Source organism: Stegodyphus dumicola, chromosome 9 (assembly GCF_044657685.1).
Source record: "Stegodyphus dumicola isolate Sdum_Otavi_A_Nest chromosome 9, ASM4465768v1".
In the NCBI taxonomy this organism is placed as follows: domain Eukaryota; kingdom Metazoa; phylum Arthropoda; class Arachnida; order Araneae; family Eresidae; genus Stegodyphus; species Stegodyphus dumicola.
The window spans coordinates 22,650,539-22,668,387 of record NC_140776.1 but is presented as its reverse complement, the minus strand read 5'-3'; the positions used below and the strand labels follow the sequence as shown (position 1 = coordinate 22,668,387).

The 17,849-nt window shown below is 31.6% G+C and overlaps 1 protein-coding gene across 1 annotated transcript in view; it reads right to left on the bottom strand.

The window, feature by feature from the left end:
- The window catches only part of LOC118203526 (uncharacterized), a 294,354-nt gene extending 278,650 nt beyond the window's left edge, over positions 1-15,704 (bottom strand). The window contains exon 1 of the mRNA XM_085823275.1: positions 15,499-15,704. The gene's annotated coding sequence lies outside the window, so the exon portion shown is untranslated. The remainder of the gene's footprint in view (positions 1-15,498) is intronic.
- Positions 15,705-17,849: the final 2,145 nt, after the last annotated feature.

The following is a 17,849-nucleotide window of genomic DNA, read 5'->3' as shown; positions in this document are numbered from 1 at the left end:
GAAGGCCGGAGAAATACCTTATATACTCCCCCTTTTAAAGGGCGACTGGGTATTAGGGTACCCAATCGCCAAATCCTGGTGGTGGAGAATCATCATCCACCCCATTTTTGTTTTAGTTCGGGCGCCACTGTAGAGTCATTAGCTTATTTCAAAGCAGGAGACTTCAAAAATGGGCAGTGCCATCGCCTGGACTCGAACCTCGGACAGTAGCATAAAAATGGGTGTTCTGCGCCAGGAGGAGCGAAGGAGCTGAGGGCGTGGCCAACGACGTCACACAGAGGGCAGGGTCAAGGGCAACGTCATTATGCGATTTAGCGAACAGGCGTCGAGTATGCTTCCAACTACACCATGAAGGCATGCTAGAAGGCCGGAGAAATACCTTATAAAATATATCCCCGACAAAGGCGCACCGATAACTATATTTCTTCCGGGAGTCAAAATTGCATTTTTTATTAACTTTTGCCGCAACTGACTTCTTTGCTAATATACCACTGGAACATTAGTAACAAGTAGTTGATTTCTTAGCCTGTTGTACGTATATTACATAGACAGCAACGTACATCGTAAATTTACGCAGAGCTTCTTTACAATTCCTCATCTGTGTTTTATTAATTTTTATTACTTTGCTACTTTATCTGTACGATATAGTAAATAAATGAAAGGACGGTAAGTGAAAGGACGGTTGTATTTACAAAGCAAAATCATGAAAATAACAAAAGTGAAAATTTCAGAAATAAGCTAATTATTTGAAGTAAATGCAAGTTATTTTGAATAAAAGTAATTAATTTAAAAGAAAAAATATAAGGAAGACTTCATTAAAAAGGAGAGGAATAATCCTTGCTTGAAAAATGTCAGTAATTTCAAAAAAATAAAATTACTGACTGTCAGTAAATAAATAAATAAAAGTTTTCCTAAATTGAGAAATTTTCTTAGATTTCCTAGATTGCATTTGACTAGATAATGTTTTCCGACATAACTGATTATTGTTCACTTATGAATATGTTATTTTTACTTTTAGCAAAACAGAATATAAGCTTAAATGCAGAACTGACGGAAAATAAGTGAAAGAACGCTAAATTATCTTCCTGAGAAAAGGAAATTAATTATGTGGAAGATATTGATAACCTGTCGATCTTATTCTATCCTGTAAGATCCAAGCAATGTGTGGCACGCGTTGGCTTGACAATAGTCTCCGTAAGGACAGAGAAAAGCATATTTAGTCAGCACTAACAAAGCACGTCGTGTATTTTGAGGCAGGTTCATTGTGCTATGTTTCTCATTTTACGACATTATGACCCTGTTCCATATCCAGTGAAAGTGAATTAAAAAAAAAGCTTTTGTTTATTGTTTTATCAGTCTGGTTTCTTCTCTTCTTCCGACATCGTGTCTATTATGACATTTTCATTTAAGAAAGCCTCGGAAATGATCGCCGCAAGGTAGAAGACTGTTCAAATTCTCAGCGAAATGAAAAAGGTAGACTTGTAAGATTGCAAAAAATAAATTCCTTTGTAGATAAGTAGCTTAAGTATTCTTATTGCACTGTCGAGGCTTTTTTTCTACACAGCTGAATAATCATTTCTTTCTAAAAGCTAATTTTAACGCGCTGTCCGCCATTACTAGTAAAGGTGGGATTACAAAGGTATACAGATGCCAGTAAATAAAGAAGGAATATTATTTTAAGTGGCAGACTCTATCAAAATATAGGAATAGAACTAAAAATTGAGTGAAAAATTTTCATAAATTACATCTTTTCTTTCTAATTTTTTGAAAGAGATTAATTCAGAAAGATCTAAAATGTATCCGTAAATTACATTACACATTCACAAGGGAATGTTTAATTTAGATTTGTTTAACAGTTTCAATAAAAATAATATGTATTCTATGTTAGCACTCTGCAACAGAAATGGTTTGGTTTAGTTTATTTAGCGATTCTCAACCGGTGGTACGCGAGAGAAAAATAGGTGGTGTGAAGAAAAATAGGTAAACAAAGTGTGTTTAACTATTAAATTCAAAAATCTCATGAAGATAAAGAACAATTGATAGAAATTTTCTGATATTGAACACTAACTGAAGATTTCAAAAATAACACACTCCTTAACTTCAGGCTGAACTGAAACGAATTTAAAGACATTTCAAATAAAGCTATTAAAATTTTACTTCCTTTTTGCACAACCTATTTGTGGGAACAAAGATTTTCTTCCATGTTATATTTGAAAAAAAAAAAAAATACAGAACAAAATTAAAAGTGGATTCTAATTTACGGTTACAGCTAAGTGAAATATGACCAGACATAAGGAAACTGATCTCTCTTAAACAGGCCCAAATTTCACAATCAATTTTCGAATTAAAGTATTAACTTGAATTTTGATCATTAAAATGGTAACCAATTTTTAATATCTTTTAACGTGTGCATATTTAATACAAATAGTCAACAGGTTGTGCAAATGGCAAAATATATTTCTTTAAATATTTCTATTGAGAAATTCAAAAATAATCGTCGTAAAAGTAGTGGTAGTACTAAAGTTTTTCAATTTTTGTTGAGATGGCTGGCGTTAGTCAAAATTTGAGAACTGCTGGTTTAACTGATTATGGCAAAACTTCGAAGAGGAGGGATGCCTTTGTGGAGAACATTTTACGGAAAACTGGCTCGTATGCACATTACGCTTGGGGAAAACCACGAAAACACCCATGCAGCTAGCTCGTTCATATTCGAACCTCGGACCGAACTACCAATGTTCAACGACCTTACCGCTCGACCGCTGGTGGGTTGCAACTGGAATGATAGATACATCTGTGAGCGGGTAATTTCCTAAAATTGTAACTTAAATTTTTGAAGAGCTAACATTTACCGAACACTTGAAAACCTTTGGGCGTAATGTAAAATCTGAAAGCTTTCAGGCATTTTTTATGAGTAGTCTCTTCTTGATAATTTCAGTCACATGCTACTAAATAAAAATATTAAAGCTAGTTACGAAAAAACAGCACTTGATGAACAATAAATCGGAGGCAATTTCTGGGTTTAAATCTCCATATTCATATAAAATTTCACTGCAGATTTGCGAATTTCTATGCATAATGCTTATGGCCCTCAATTTTACAGTAGACCTAATAGTACATGAGTATTAATGCATTTTTGATTCCATATTACGATCTGTGAAATGATAATATTTACATGGCTTTATTAAAATTTTTTAAATCGATCAAAATAAAACTTAGCTTTGCAGGAGATCATAATTTGGTATCAATTACATAACTTAACCATATTCGTTCAAAGAACATTGGATGCATTTAAAATATCAATAACTAAAAAGTGATTTTATATTCTGAAATTTGTTGACTCAAAAAGTACGTACAGAAAATTCAGAAATTTTTTCATTTTTTTGCCTTTTTAACTCAGACAGAGAAATAATCTTTAACGGTAATGCATTTAAGCATTTTATTAATGGTAAGCTCAATTAAAATTATTATTATTGTAATTTAGAAAAATCCGAGAGCGCTTCTTTTTATAGTTAAGGAAAAGCTGAGTCACATCTGCTATTTCCCAATAAAGTCAACGCAAACAGTGTTTTTTAAACTCATTTAATAGAAATTTAAAATCGTACTATATTTGTATAATATGATAGCAAAGATTCTAGATTCCTAAATGAAAAATGATTTATTCTTAAGAAATAAGAACTGAACTAATTAAAAGCATAGGTCTGAAATTTCGAATTATAAAGCATAAACAAAGACGTCTAAGTGAAATAATAATAATAATAATAAAAAAAAAACCTGAAGCATTCAGATTTTATATTACGTTCAAAGGGGCGTTTTTTTCTTTTTCTTTTTCTTTTTTTTTTTTTTTTTTTGTGTGTGTGGGTGTGTGCTACTTTATTTATTAAAAATCATGTTCTTCGAACTTAGCCATAAAATTCAATCCAACAGCAATATCGCAAAATATTTAAAAGAGCATATCTTTAGAACTTTCGATACACAATCTCACGCGCTGGAGATCAAATTTTTTTTTTTTTTTTTTTTTTTTTTCCCGTAGAGTGTTGCCATTGCTCGCTTTGAAATCGTTGAGTTTCTTAATCAAAAACTTGTAAATGTTTTACAAAATATGAAACAGATAATAAAACAAATTCCAAATTTGGGCTGTGTATACGAGTCAGTTTTCCTTAGAAAGTCCTTCACGAAGGCATCCCTCCCCTTAAGCAGATAGCCCTAGTGTGCTTTGCTATAATTAAATAAACCAAACCAACCAAATTTGGGCTTCCAGAATCCTATATTCGGATGGAGACGTACGTTATTCAACATTGGATGGCTCTAGGTACCGTTGTTTTATCACAGTGCGAGAAACATACATATATTTATGCAGATTCTTCATTATTTAATTTCTTTAAATATAATACAGGGGAAAAATATTTGGCGGAAACAATATGAAAAGTGATTCGCCGTTTATACTGCATCGACGCAAAATGTCAAAACGAAATTAATAGCCCTTCTAAGTTAACTTTTCTTTGGACATGGAACAGGCTTTTGGTCAATTTTTTAATAATTTAAATCGATTGAAAATTAGTCTAAAATGACTGCTGTTTGTAAATTCAAAATAAAGAGGAAAGTAAATTTCGTAACGCTCTAAAAAGTGACCTTGCTGTCAAATTAAAGACCTAGATTTCAAAGAAATTAACAAGATCAATTTATGAGTCTAGGTAATTAATTTTTAAGCCCCAAATTACGTAAAATTTACTGCTCTTTTTTACTGCTTCTGTGATACCAAAATCAGTTCTTCCGTAACGATTTGAGCAAACCATTGCTTATATAATCGCAATGCCGTGCCGAAACAGAGGATTGAAGCACTCGTCCGCGTCGTTTGTCCACCACCTATACAAGACTAGAAGTCCCTGGTGGAGCGGAAAAGAGAGACCTGCGTGCAAAACCAACCAGGCACTAACTTAGTAGAGCGAAGCGGTCACCAAGGGCTTTTGCTTAGAAAACCCGTCTTCCTAGACACGAAAGCTCGCGTTTTAAAACAAAGTAAGTAGTATCAGTAACTGAATGGATTCGATCCCGCATCCAGATTTTTACTAATACTGAAAAAAAAAAAAAACATGTTTTTTTTTTGCCATTTTCAGTAATTTTTAGGATTTAAACCTTCATAACACTTTTTTGGATCTTCATCTCTGGGTTATAAACCCTTAGGCTGATTGTTGCAAAAGAACCAATGAAAATTCTCATCGAAAATTAGAAAGTTATTTTTTGAAAGAATCTTTTCATGGGTTATGGACTTAATTTAAAATTTTTTTCTAAACTTATTTTTACAATGTACATAATTCTAAAATAAACATGTTCTTTTTTTTTTAATCGAACAGCGGGCACTCGCCTTTCTGCATTGGCCACTTTTAAGGCCGGAAGTGATGACAATTTTATTGTGGAGGCATCTAATAGGCGGCTACTGTTACCTCCTATGAGGGGACAGATAATTTACATTCTTGCCTTCTCCAGGATTCGAACACAGACCCTTCGGTATATCATAGCCGGCTACCGTAACCACTGTACCGTCTGGACGGCAAGAAAGACATTCTAAAATATTATGGAAATATTATGGAGACATTCTAATTATTATGGAAGTGATTATATCATTACAATCCAATTTCAATGTAATAAACCAATTAAAATTCTTAAAGCTGTACCTAAGCCAGATCTGCCCTTTTGTTTTTTCATAAAGGTGGTTGTACAGTTCACCATTACGTGCAACGTTTTTGCATTTGGTTGAACGTTCTTTCAACATTCTGTCACGTCGTCTGCGTGCATTACTCAAATGAGTTTTCATGAACTACGGGAAAAAACTCACTATCCGTGACGTAATACTGTACAGTACTGACGCTTTCTTCAACAGGATAATCGAATGTACTCTTGTTTTCCACAAACATCACTTCCTAGCGATTCAGTACCCAGCAGTAGTCCCGCGGTTCCTTCTTAGTAGTCATTTTGGCATTTTTATGTCATTTACTAACTTCTGGTAAGTAGTTTCGGCTCTTGGAAACAGATAAAAAATGTATTTTGTACTTTTCCGGTTTGTCATTTGGCATTCTATAGAATGCCTAGGAAATGTCTGAAATATGAATCGTTTCCAACTTTGCCGGCTAGTTTTAGGCATTATATACAATGCCTGGGCAATTTATGGACTGCCGGATTTCAAACTTTGCCTGTATATATAACAAAACTAATTTACATTCATTAAGGTAACAGCAGTTTCATATATACTAATGTGGAATTAAAATACAGGGGGATATTCAAAAAATAAATCGGTGCTTAATATTTTTTTTCGTTTTATTTATTGTATTGTACTATGGTGATAATTTTCACACTTGCCAATTACCGACTGAAATATCCACTGGTTCTATTTTTATTCGTACTTTTTTTTTTTCAATTCAAGCTTGTATAGTTCGTGGTTCAGCATTCTGCTGTCACAAAAAAGACCACATCGTTAGTTAGCTTTTGCAACAACTTACAATGAGATACCTTTAACTCGAGAAGCACTTCCTCAAAAGAAATTAGGAAAGAGACAATTACAATTCAACCATCGAAACTGTGCAAATTATTTTGATCTGTGCTGTAGCATAGTGTTTCTGGTAACTGTTTTTTTTTTTTTTTTTTTTTTTTTCAAGAGTGTATTGCCAATGATTTTGCATTGTCAGAAGCATCACAAAAGGCACCACGTGACTATCTTGTCTAATGAGCGGTTTGAATAGACGTTTTTGGGCACAAGAGTTTAAAATGCTACTCGAATGCAAATGTTTAGTTCTGTGCATCAGACCGAAACTACTGATGTTGCCGCAAGTAGAAAATCAGTCTGGATACGCGGTAGGGACACATTTGAACCGTCACTTGTTGCCAAGCACGTGCAACAAGTCACGCTTTGACAAAGACCGACTTCGAATGAGAAGATGTACCCGTCAGTTTGACAAAACTACTGCTGCTTTTCTCACTGATTTTAGATCAACAACATCAGGTCATCGCCAAACTCGAGTCCAAAGAGGTTAAAATTTTTTTACCAAAGGAGAAAAGAACTATTTGCCTTAGAGGTTAATTTTTAATAAAAACAAAATCAAAACACAGCTGAAACTTAATTTTATTGAGATATAAGCGATTATATTAGCGATTGTACGTCATCACCATGTTACCTGTAAATTAAATGACATACTGTTTCTAAGACTAGAACTTCCATGTACAGAATGGTTGTGTAATAAATGTAAATGAAGACATGTTAAAAAATTCCAGATCTTTCAGTTGAATTGAATGAAGTATTAAAATGCTTATTATTTACCAAATGCTTGAGTCAAAGCTTCTGGTCACAAATTGGAAACATTTCTGGACTGAATTTAAAGTTGCTGAATAGGATAAGATATGGCTTTCTTAGTTGGCTAAAAATTATGCTGTGGATACTCTTCAAATGACAATGACAAAATGGTGTTTCTTGCTACAACAATAAATATATTTAAATATGACAATGTCGTACAATAATGTGCCTATTGACCATGTAGCAACTCCCTCTACGTATAATATTATCTTTGCTCATGCGAAGTTTAGTTTCCCTAGATTGGCAACAAGGAAAACTTAAATAAAACAAGAGTTCGCTTTATGCTGTAACCCTAACGTCTTCTTTTATTATTATGAATTAAAATATGATTAATTCACTCTATTATTATCATTTAAGTTATTAAATTATCTCATGTATTGACTCAGCGTCCACAACATCTGGTGACACGCATAGCGCCCACAACAACCAAAACTATTTGCATTAGTATTATTTGGAATACTTAATTTAAGGAAATTTATTATTATTTATTTAAGGAAATACTTAAAATTTCCTTTCGATGAAAACAAACAAGTTTGTTTCGCGAGTCTGTTTATGAGAATTTTCTAGTAGAATTTACTCTGTTTATGAGAATAAGTATCATAGTTGCTGATATGTCAGCTTTAATACGAAAAAACATCCATTTGTTCATCTCTAACATTTTCCGGGAAGAAACACGTCCAGTTTTTTTAATGCACACACAAAAAACGTACAGGCAACAAGACAAAAGTGAAATTTCAAATTAACTGTGCATACCATAATATATAGATAAAAATCTGAGAGTTTGGAAATTACACATTGGGAATCGTCTAGCAACTTTTATCAAATATGGTGCTTCTTATCAGCAAACAGCATAGGCTGTAATTATGTAATTACGGGAAAGCCTCGAGTGCTGTCTGCCTATAGGGAAGTATATCTTCGTGGAGGACTTTCTAAGCGAAACTAGCTCGTATGCACATTACACATGAGGAAAAACCACGAAAACTTTCATGCACCCATCCCGTTCTCGGGATTCGAAACTCGAATCGAACTACCAGTGCTCAGTGATTTTACCACTCGGCCGCCGGTCGGCCAAAAAACGTAGACATCAGCTTATAGCATGCAGCATTACCAGCTTACAACAAAGAACATCTATGCATCGGGAGATCATCGATCTCATTAATGAAAGTACTGATATTTATTGAGTTTTTAATTATTTAGATTATCCATACTCTAACAGCCTTTCAATACTAAAAATATATATAATTTTTCTTTTGTTAGTTTAATTACTAAATACCAATATAAAATGAAATTAATTTTCATTAATTCTGTTTTAAAATATTAGTTTATTGCTCTTAGCAACTTACTCTTGTGTTTCATACTGCTAGTAGTATATGCTAAATAATGGCTTTCGAAAGAGACAAGTGTAAGGCGATCCTTAGAACATTCCAATTTATATATAATGGTCTCCACTTGGGGAACAGTTTGAGAAATACTGCTGTAGGATATTAGGATTCTAGAAAGAAGCATATTTGACACTACAGTAAATAATCTTTGAGATTCATTCTCACCTTTGAGGGAATGATTAAGGCCAATGCATACTAGAATTTCGACCAGGCTTTTCGATCGCAAACAAACAGGCTAGCTGCATAGTTGATTTTCGGGGATTTCCCCGTGTGTAACGGGATTAAGAGCTAGTTTTCCCTCATAAAGTCCTCCACGAAAGCATCCCTTTCCTTTGACATATAGTATTCTTGTGTTTTGCCACATTCCTGTAACTTATCCTAACCTCTGGAAAGTGTTTCTTGTTTGTTAAAATGCTATATTTAAACGTATAGTGTAAATCATACTATCACATTTAAATTACGTTCTCATAGTTGAAGAGTAACTATAATTTATTCTGCAGCTATGGAAAAATTAACAATTAATTAATACATTTCCATTTTCTGCAGAAAACGAATTATTTTTGGAGAATACTGCAAATTTAAATTCGTAAATAATAATAATAATAATAATAAAAAAAAGATAATCCTGTAAGGTAACCCTTACATTCAAAGTATGAAACTATAGCATCTGCATTTCACTGAAATCTTTCCTATCTTTATAAAATGAAAAAGTCATTGCTATCTTAAAAAGTAAATCACATTGTGCACTTGATTAAAAACATGTCTTCATCCTGAGAAATCCTGTAGAACTCCGTTTTGATTATTTCCCAGCTGTATTACAACAAATCCTTAAGAATTAACATGGCTGAAATTCATTTTATTCTCTTCTTTATTAAAGCTACACTGCTACTTTTTCTTTTTTTATTAAAGATGACTTCAATATCAGGAAAATGAAACGGGAAATGCTAACGGGTGTTTCTCTCCCTCACGCTGTTATTTGACACATTGTAACCACAGGGTTGTTTTCCCATTCTACGTGCCAAAGAAGATGATTATCTTAAGCAAATGACCACAGTGGCAAAGATTAATAACATCATCGGGTGAACGGCCTCGAAGGCCATTTGTCAAGTACTGTTTAGTGATCATTCGCTTCGCTTTTGGCATGCAATTAATTTAAAGCGAAAGTCTATCTCATTACCTTGTGACGAAAGCAGCTGATTTGCTTTCTCATCTCAGAAGATTCGCGCGTGAAGAAAGCGTTAAAGAATGAGTTACGTTAAGTAGAAGACGAATGCTCTGTTGAAGGGTAAACAAAAAAGAGTATATTAATTTAATTTATGTATCGATACGGGCGGAGTAAAAATTATTTCAATGTGGCAAGGATGTTAATGCAACATTACTATACTTTCGTCTAATAGATTTCAGTTTGTTAAAGTAATGAAAATATAATGTGTTCTTTCCTGATTAGATTTTTATATTATATTATTTTAGCCGTAAAAATTAATGGCGTTATTTTTAATGTCATCATTAAAAGATTAATACATTATTAGCCAAAGAGGCAATTTTCTCAGAAGGGCTATTAACTTCGTTTTGGCCTTTTGTATTGGTTCACTTAAACGGCGTTTCCCTTTTCAAAGTGTTCCCACCACATAATAGAGCCCTGAATAAAATTTAAAGAGATTAAATAATGAAGAATCTGCATGAATGCATGTATTTTTCTCTCACTGTGAAAAAAATCACATTACATAGACGCATCAAATTTTGAACAACATAATTCTCCACTCGAATATGGGCATCTGGAAGCCCAAATTTGAAAACTGGAATTTGTTTTATTATCCATTTCATACTTTATAGAGCTTTAACGAATTTTTAATGAACAAACTAAGCGAGCAATTCAACACTGTATGAGAAAAGAAACATTTTTATCTCCAGACCGGGAAACTCTGTATCGGAAATTCTAAAGATACGTTCGTTTTTGTGATATTGCTGTTGAACTGTGAAGAACATGCTATTTAATAAATAAAGGTAACAAACACACAAAACGTTAAAAAAACGCCCGCTTGCGGACGGTTTTTATATATAAAATCTGAAAGCTCTCATTTTTGTTTTTTAATTTTTTGTTGTCTGTTTGTTAGTTTATTTATTTCAAATTTAATTTTTTTCAAAACAAAAATATTTTCAATGAGATCTATAAGAAAACCGTAATTATATGGTTTACAGATGGAAAAATTGTTACGTTTAATAACTTATACATTTTACAAAGTTTTTTGTTATAATGGTTTCTTAAAAAACGAAACATTATTAGAATGCTAATAATCGTTTTAAATAATTAGTACACTGATTTTACTAAACAGAAGGAAATACTTAAAATTTCTTTTCAATTAAAACAAACAAGTTTGTTTCGCGAGTCTGCTTATGAGAATTTTCTAGTAGAATTTACTCTGTTTTTGAGAATAAAATCTCATAGTTGCTGATATGTCAGCTTTAATACGGAAAAACATCCATTTGTTTATCTCTAAGATTTTCTGGGAAGAAACACGTCCAGTTTTTTTTTAATGCACATACAAAAAACGTACAGGCAACAAGAGTCAGCACTTTTAATCCTGAGATTTATAGAGTAATAAAGAAACTCCAAAGTAATTGCTTTCTAATTCCTGTAGCTTGCAGTTTCAAATCCGCAAAACAGTTTCATTTCTCAGTAAACTTACTGTAACTTTTCAAGAGCCTTGACTTAAATATCCACAAATTTCATACCAGATCCTTTTGCGATGATAATTTTTAAAATAAATTCGTATGTGTAGATTTTTCCTTTTTCATTTTTAAATTTAGGCTACTGTCTATTGTTTGTTATGCACAGAAAACAATGAATAATGAAAGAACGAAATGTCTAAAATTGGATTGGGTGTAAAACAGCTTCAATTCTCATACAGATTGAATGCGAAATTCTTAATATGATTTCACAATCACATTGAAAATATTAGGCAAATAATATTAAGGGCATTTAGAATTTTCTCGAGCGTTTTCACAGATTATTTAGCATATCATTGGCTGCAATAAAGTTTTTCCAATATTTTAAGAAGCACATTTTTTATCTGCGTAAGATAAAGATGTGATCTGTGCAAGGCGATCTTCGAAAGATAGAGAGGTATCCGCTCAGGATAGAAAGATCATTGTATTTTATAGATTATTTCAGCAAACTGTTGGCTGCAGTGAATGTTTTGACTGTTTTAAGAAACACTTGTTATTTGAGCAAGATAAAGAGGTGATCTCTGCAAGATAAAGAGGTGATCTGTGTAAGATAAAGAGGTATCTGCGCAAAATAGAGAGGTGATTAACAAGAAAAGATGAATTAAAACAATTCAAATAGCGTCGTTTTAGAAGATTTTCAATTAAGCATATGAAAAATATAGCACTGTGTTCTTTTCCTGCTGATAGCATAAGGTATATTTTTGTGATGTTTTTATCATACGAATTTCTTTTTTCTCTTATCAAACGCAAATTAGCATTGTAAACAAATAGAGAAGAAGATGAAGAAGAAGAAGAGAAAATATTTTTTGTTTCAAAATTTCGCGTTTTAAGTTTCAGGAAAGAAAAATAGTTTTCTACATACAAACGAATTTTTAAAAAAATTTCATATTTTACACTAAAAGAACACGATGAAAGTAATTCTTATTTGCGATGAATCTTTGCCTTAAAATGTTCCTCAGTAGATAATTTCTGAAATTTAGCAAAACTGGAAAAAAAAAAGATGCAATTATTTTTTTGTCGATTCTTACTGTAGTTAAGATGTGCTACTGGAAATAGTTTTATGTTTTCATATTATTTGCATTATAAATTACACTACTCATTATAAAGTATTTCTGCCACTTTCCTAGCGTACCTTCCTGGTGTAGTGGTTCTGCACGCTGGGCCGTTATTCCAGAGGTCCGTGTTTCAATTCCTGGCGAAAGCGGTTGCTAATTTTTCATCTCTCCGGGTTTCCAATTAACCTAATGTCTCTACAGTGGCCTCCGAACTGAAAGGGTGTTGGATGAGGATTCTCCACATCCTAGATTTGGTGATAGGGTCCCCAAAAAACACCAGTCGCCCTTTAAAAAGGGAAGTATATAAAGTATTTCTACCTCTTTCCTAGCGTGCCTTCCTGGTGTAGTGGTTCTGCACGCTGGGCCGGTATTCCAAAGGTCCGTGGTTCGATTGCCGATGAAGGCGGTTGCTAATTTTTCATCTCTCTGGCTTTTCCAATTAACCTAGTGTCTCTACAATATTTTGGAAAACTCGGCTTTTAACTGAACACTTTTAAACTGAATTTATGAAGTAAGAAGACATTTTTTTTTTTAACTCAGCTTACAAAATAAATCGAATTGTCTATAACAAAATATTATAAAAAACGATTAATACTACTTAGACTTTTGATTGTGACAGAAGTAAAAACTGAGTGATTAAAATAAATAACATTTAAAATTTTGATCACCGAAAACTAATCTGTACAAAGGCAGGTATATTTAAAAAATTGCATATTTCAAAGACATTATTTGAGAAATTTGATAATAAATGTAAAACACGTAAATTTATCTGAAGTTACTAACAGAAATATCATAGCAGGTATTTCAACATACTTAAAAAGTACAAGGATTTTTATAAAAATTTCATGTTTTCATTTGATATTTAAGTCTATCTTTCAGACCTTTTGGACCACTAACCTTTTTACAGATTCTTACGTAATAATTTCGAAATAAAATTTCTTTGTATATCGTTGTCAATGAAAATAAATTTTTAATTAAAAAAATTGTTTCATTGCAAGAAACTTTCAAGCAAAATGAAGCCAAATCGTATTACAGATTTTCATGCTCTTCAATTAGCCTCAAAGTTTGTAAAGGAAGTTTTGTAGCCCTAAAAATGAAATAACGAATTATGAAATTTAAAATTTTGCATTTAATAAACAGAAAACCTTTCTACGAAATTTAAAACTGTTGACTAAAGATATACTTGAAAAATTCTGTAATACCGTTGTTAAAAATTATATTTCCCTTTCTTTTAAAATTACTGCTTAAAGACAGACTGGTTTGAAATGAATAATTAACATTTTAAGGCCGTGTTAAAGTTATATCAGTATTTTTGATTGAAAATAAATTGCAAAATAAGATGAAATCCTTAGAAATCGTAATATACAAAACCATTTTTTAATAATTTTAATATAATAATACATTATTCAAGCGATGCTAAACTCAGCTAACTGTTAACACCTATACCCAGTTAAAAGTAATACGTATATGCTTGTTTCCATAAATAGAGAATTTTCGGAAAATGGAACGCTATTTATATTTTTCTTTTCTTCTTTGAAACTACTCAATTTTTTTTCGTAATATTTAATCATGTATAAGAAACTCCAATACATAATACAAATTTATTAATTTGTGAATTTTGGGTGTGTTTTCATTAATCATTGCTGTAGTAATAAGCTCTAAAGACCTTTGAAAAATAAAAAAAATTTTCGCAAAGTTACAAATTTTTTTTTTCACTCTAAAACTGAGCATTTTAATTAAAATTAGGAAAGGATTTTATGCCAGAGATGGTGTTGGTGTATTTAATTATGGCAAAGCACACGAGGGCTATCTGCCTAAGGGGAGGGATGCCTTTCGTGGAGGACTTTCTAAGGGAAACTGGCTCGTATACACGTTACACATGGGGAAAACCACGAAAACGCCCATGCAGCCAGCCCGTTCGCGGGATTCGAACCTCGGACCGAACTACCAGTGTTCAGCGACTTTACCGCTCGGCCGCTGGTGGGCTTTATGCCAGAGAACGTAACTTCATGAGTTCAGTGTTCGTTTATGTGTAAAAAAAAATTACGTACCAGAATATCATAGACTCTAGAGACTAATAAACATATACTAAAATATTCATTTATTGTTGAAAATAGGTTTCGATCTTAAATAAGTACATCACTCATGTAAGTAACAAAACATTCTTAAGCCTACTTACTACATGCATATATTCGTTTCTAATAAGTTGTTCCGTTGCCATTTCCCGGAAACAAAACTAACAATATTTATTGGTGTCCAAAAAACATAAGTAAATACAATTAAATGAAACTACGTATAAAATACAAACTACATGTCATCTGAAATCCAACATTCATACTATAGTTGCTTTCAATAGAAAGAAACAAACTGTCAAAGCAAGATTTTTCAATTGTCATGTGATTATGAGCTATTAACTCTAAAAACAAAAGAAAAACAATCAAAATAATATCTTTCTTGAACTATTGAAATATCTTTTAAATTATGGAGTTATTGCAAATTCATTATTAACACCAGATAAATTTTATATTATAACGAATTCTAAATAAAAAAGATCACGTGGGAAAAGTGAAATTACTTTTTTTTCCCTTCATCTTTTTATATGTTTTTATATGTTGAAATATAATTTTCGGTTTCAATGTTAACTACCTCCATATAACTTTCCTGATTTAGAGCTAAATTTTAATTCTAATCTGATGATAAAATTCAACATAATATTAGAAATATATTATAACATAATGTATATTTTAATAATTTTATTGTTAAATCACATGTGCTAAACATTTTGCATTATTGGCCCAAAACTACAAATTTGGATTACATTAAAAAGCGTTAATATTTATGGTATTCATTAGCACTTGAATTTAAGTTAGAATTTCTTTTAAGAAAGATAAAAGGAATTAATATTCCTTTGCTTCTTAAACTAAGACTATAACCTTATTGAAACACTATTGCAAAAAACGATTTTACACATATATCCAAAATAACAACTTACCAAAAAATAGCTGACCAGAAATTAATCCATTGTATAAGAATACATTTCATTTAGGACAATATCTTGATGAACCAGGAATTCCTTTAGAACATAGCCACCACACCTTTGCGAAGATAATGATGCTTTCCACAAGAATACAATGTTTATTTTATGAACACAAACAATTGCATTATTCCTCAAGCGAGTAACACTTTAACTTTCTTGCTCTGTTACGTGGTTTACACTGACTTAAAAGCCAAACAAACAACACTCGCTCTCAGTCTTCCGAATACTTGCGCTCGAAGCGTGAAAGCGCATGCGCAGTTACAAGAAACTACGAAAAAGTTAGCGAGATTTACGCATGCCTCATTTGAAGCGCGACTTTTGTTCAAAGCGAATAGGATTTTGAAATAGTACCTAAAGGATTATTATAAAATAAATACAGTTATAATGGAAGATTTATGATATTTAATATGTTACAAATATTACTTTTTTCATTTGCAGTATTTTGTTATTAGGATTAATTGATATGGCATTCCTCATATATTAATAATATAAAGGCACTGCCGCCTTTATCTTGTAATGAGAATTTTCATCATTTGGAATGAATTTCCAGAATTTTTATCTTTTGAGAATTTTCGTCGTTTACTTTATTATTTAAAGTATTTTGTTTTCTTATCTACTTTAATGATCTAAATACTATTTTAATGAATGAAAGTTTATGAAAGCAAAGACTAAATAATGAATTTAAAAAATTTATTTCATAAATTCTGCTTAAACAGTTTTTCCTAAGCAGGTAAAAAAGATTGTGCCACTCAGAAGATAAAACAATCAATATTAACCCTATTTGCTTTGTGCAAAGAAACAATATCACACGTTCTGTTTATTTTAATATATAAAATAATAACATAAGATAATAATATTTAATTGGTGAATAAATATACAAATTGTTCTACTTAAAGAACCGAAATTTTATTTTTCAGTTACTTAGGGAATACAAATATACACAAATTCAGGAACAGAAATACAGATATAATATTTGAATTTTAGTTAGAATGATTAGGAATTAAGTTAGAATAATATTTACATATATATATATTCGTGAAAGAGGAAAAATTCATGAAACAGAAAATGACCAATTTCAAATTAAAGTGCATTTCAGTTGAAAATAACCTTATCCAAATCTGACATGAGTGTGGTCAGCGAGTACGAGAGAAAGCCCAAACAATATTTGCCTTCCAATAAGTTTATAAAGCTAAAACCTTTATAAACCTATTCTGTTTTCCACATCTCATGAGAAGTTGTTTTTTCCAACATGCAACCTAAAGTCAGAGCAACGATTTGTTCATAAATACATAAGTACATATAATACAATTTGATAAAGATGCAACAGGAAAACAGAGGTGTTTTTATAAGGGAAGTTGCAATTATCTAGAACTTTTTTTTTTTCCGCTAATCAAAATTCACGAAAAGATTCATGCAGTGTTTTGCCTGAAACATCGAAATAAAATGAAAAGTTAGTGAAGAACACATCCTTTCCTTGTCTTGTGGTTGTTGTTACTTATGCTCACTTGTCTGAGAGGGGCCAACCGGCACTAGAAGTAAAGCACTACTTTGAAGCTTGGGTCACCAGATGGGGTGTTCTTTGTTTACATTCAGAAGCTCGCTTGACAGGGTTCTGATAGTATTTCGACGCACGACAGTTCCATACAAATCGAAAAAGGGACACTTTTGCATGAAAGAAACATTCATAGTGTGATGGATAATAGCAATTTGTATAGTTTAGTGACATTTACGCAAAATCTTGGTTATTTTTCGATAACTAACAACAGCGATTTTGATTATGAATTTGTTTTATAAAATTCTAAGCTGTTGAACTACAAAAATATAGATTTTAAGAAAAATGTTATGCTTGAAGAATGAAAAATACCTTACGGTACATTTAAAATTGTATACGTCTTTCGATACCCTTGATAGAGTATTCGCTGCTTTTATTTTATTTTCCAAACGCCAAAATGTTTTAAATAAAACAAATTTATTTCACATCCATATATTATTGTTGCATATTATTGCAAAAAGCATGTATCTGCCTTTGACAAAATACATAAATATTCATTAAATTATTTATAAATGTATTTGAAATGAAGAATTTATTCACTTATAAACAACTGTGAAAGTACTGTGAAGAAATCTAATTATTAAATGTATCTAATTTATAATCATTATAAATGTTATCTAAATATATAATAACCTTAATATTGAATTGTAAACATAAATTGAAATCCTGTTGATAAATAAATTATATAACTATTTAAGCAAGAATTGTTCGTATTGGAAAGCAATCTGTTAAAAGTATTGTAAAGCAAATGCTA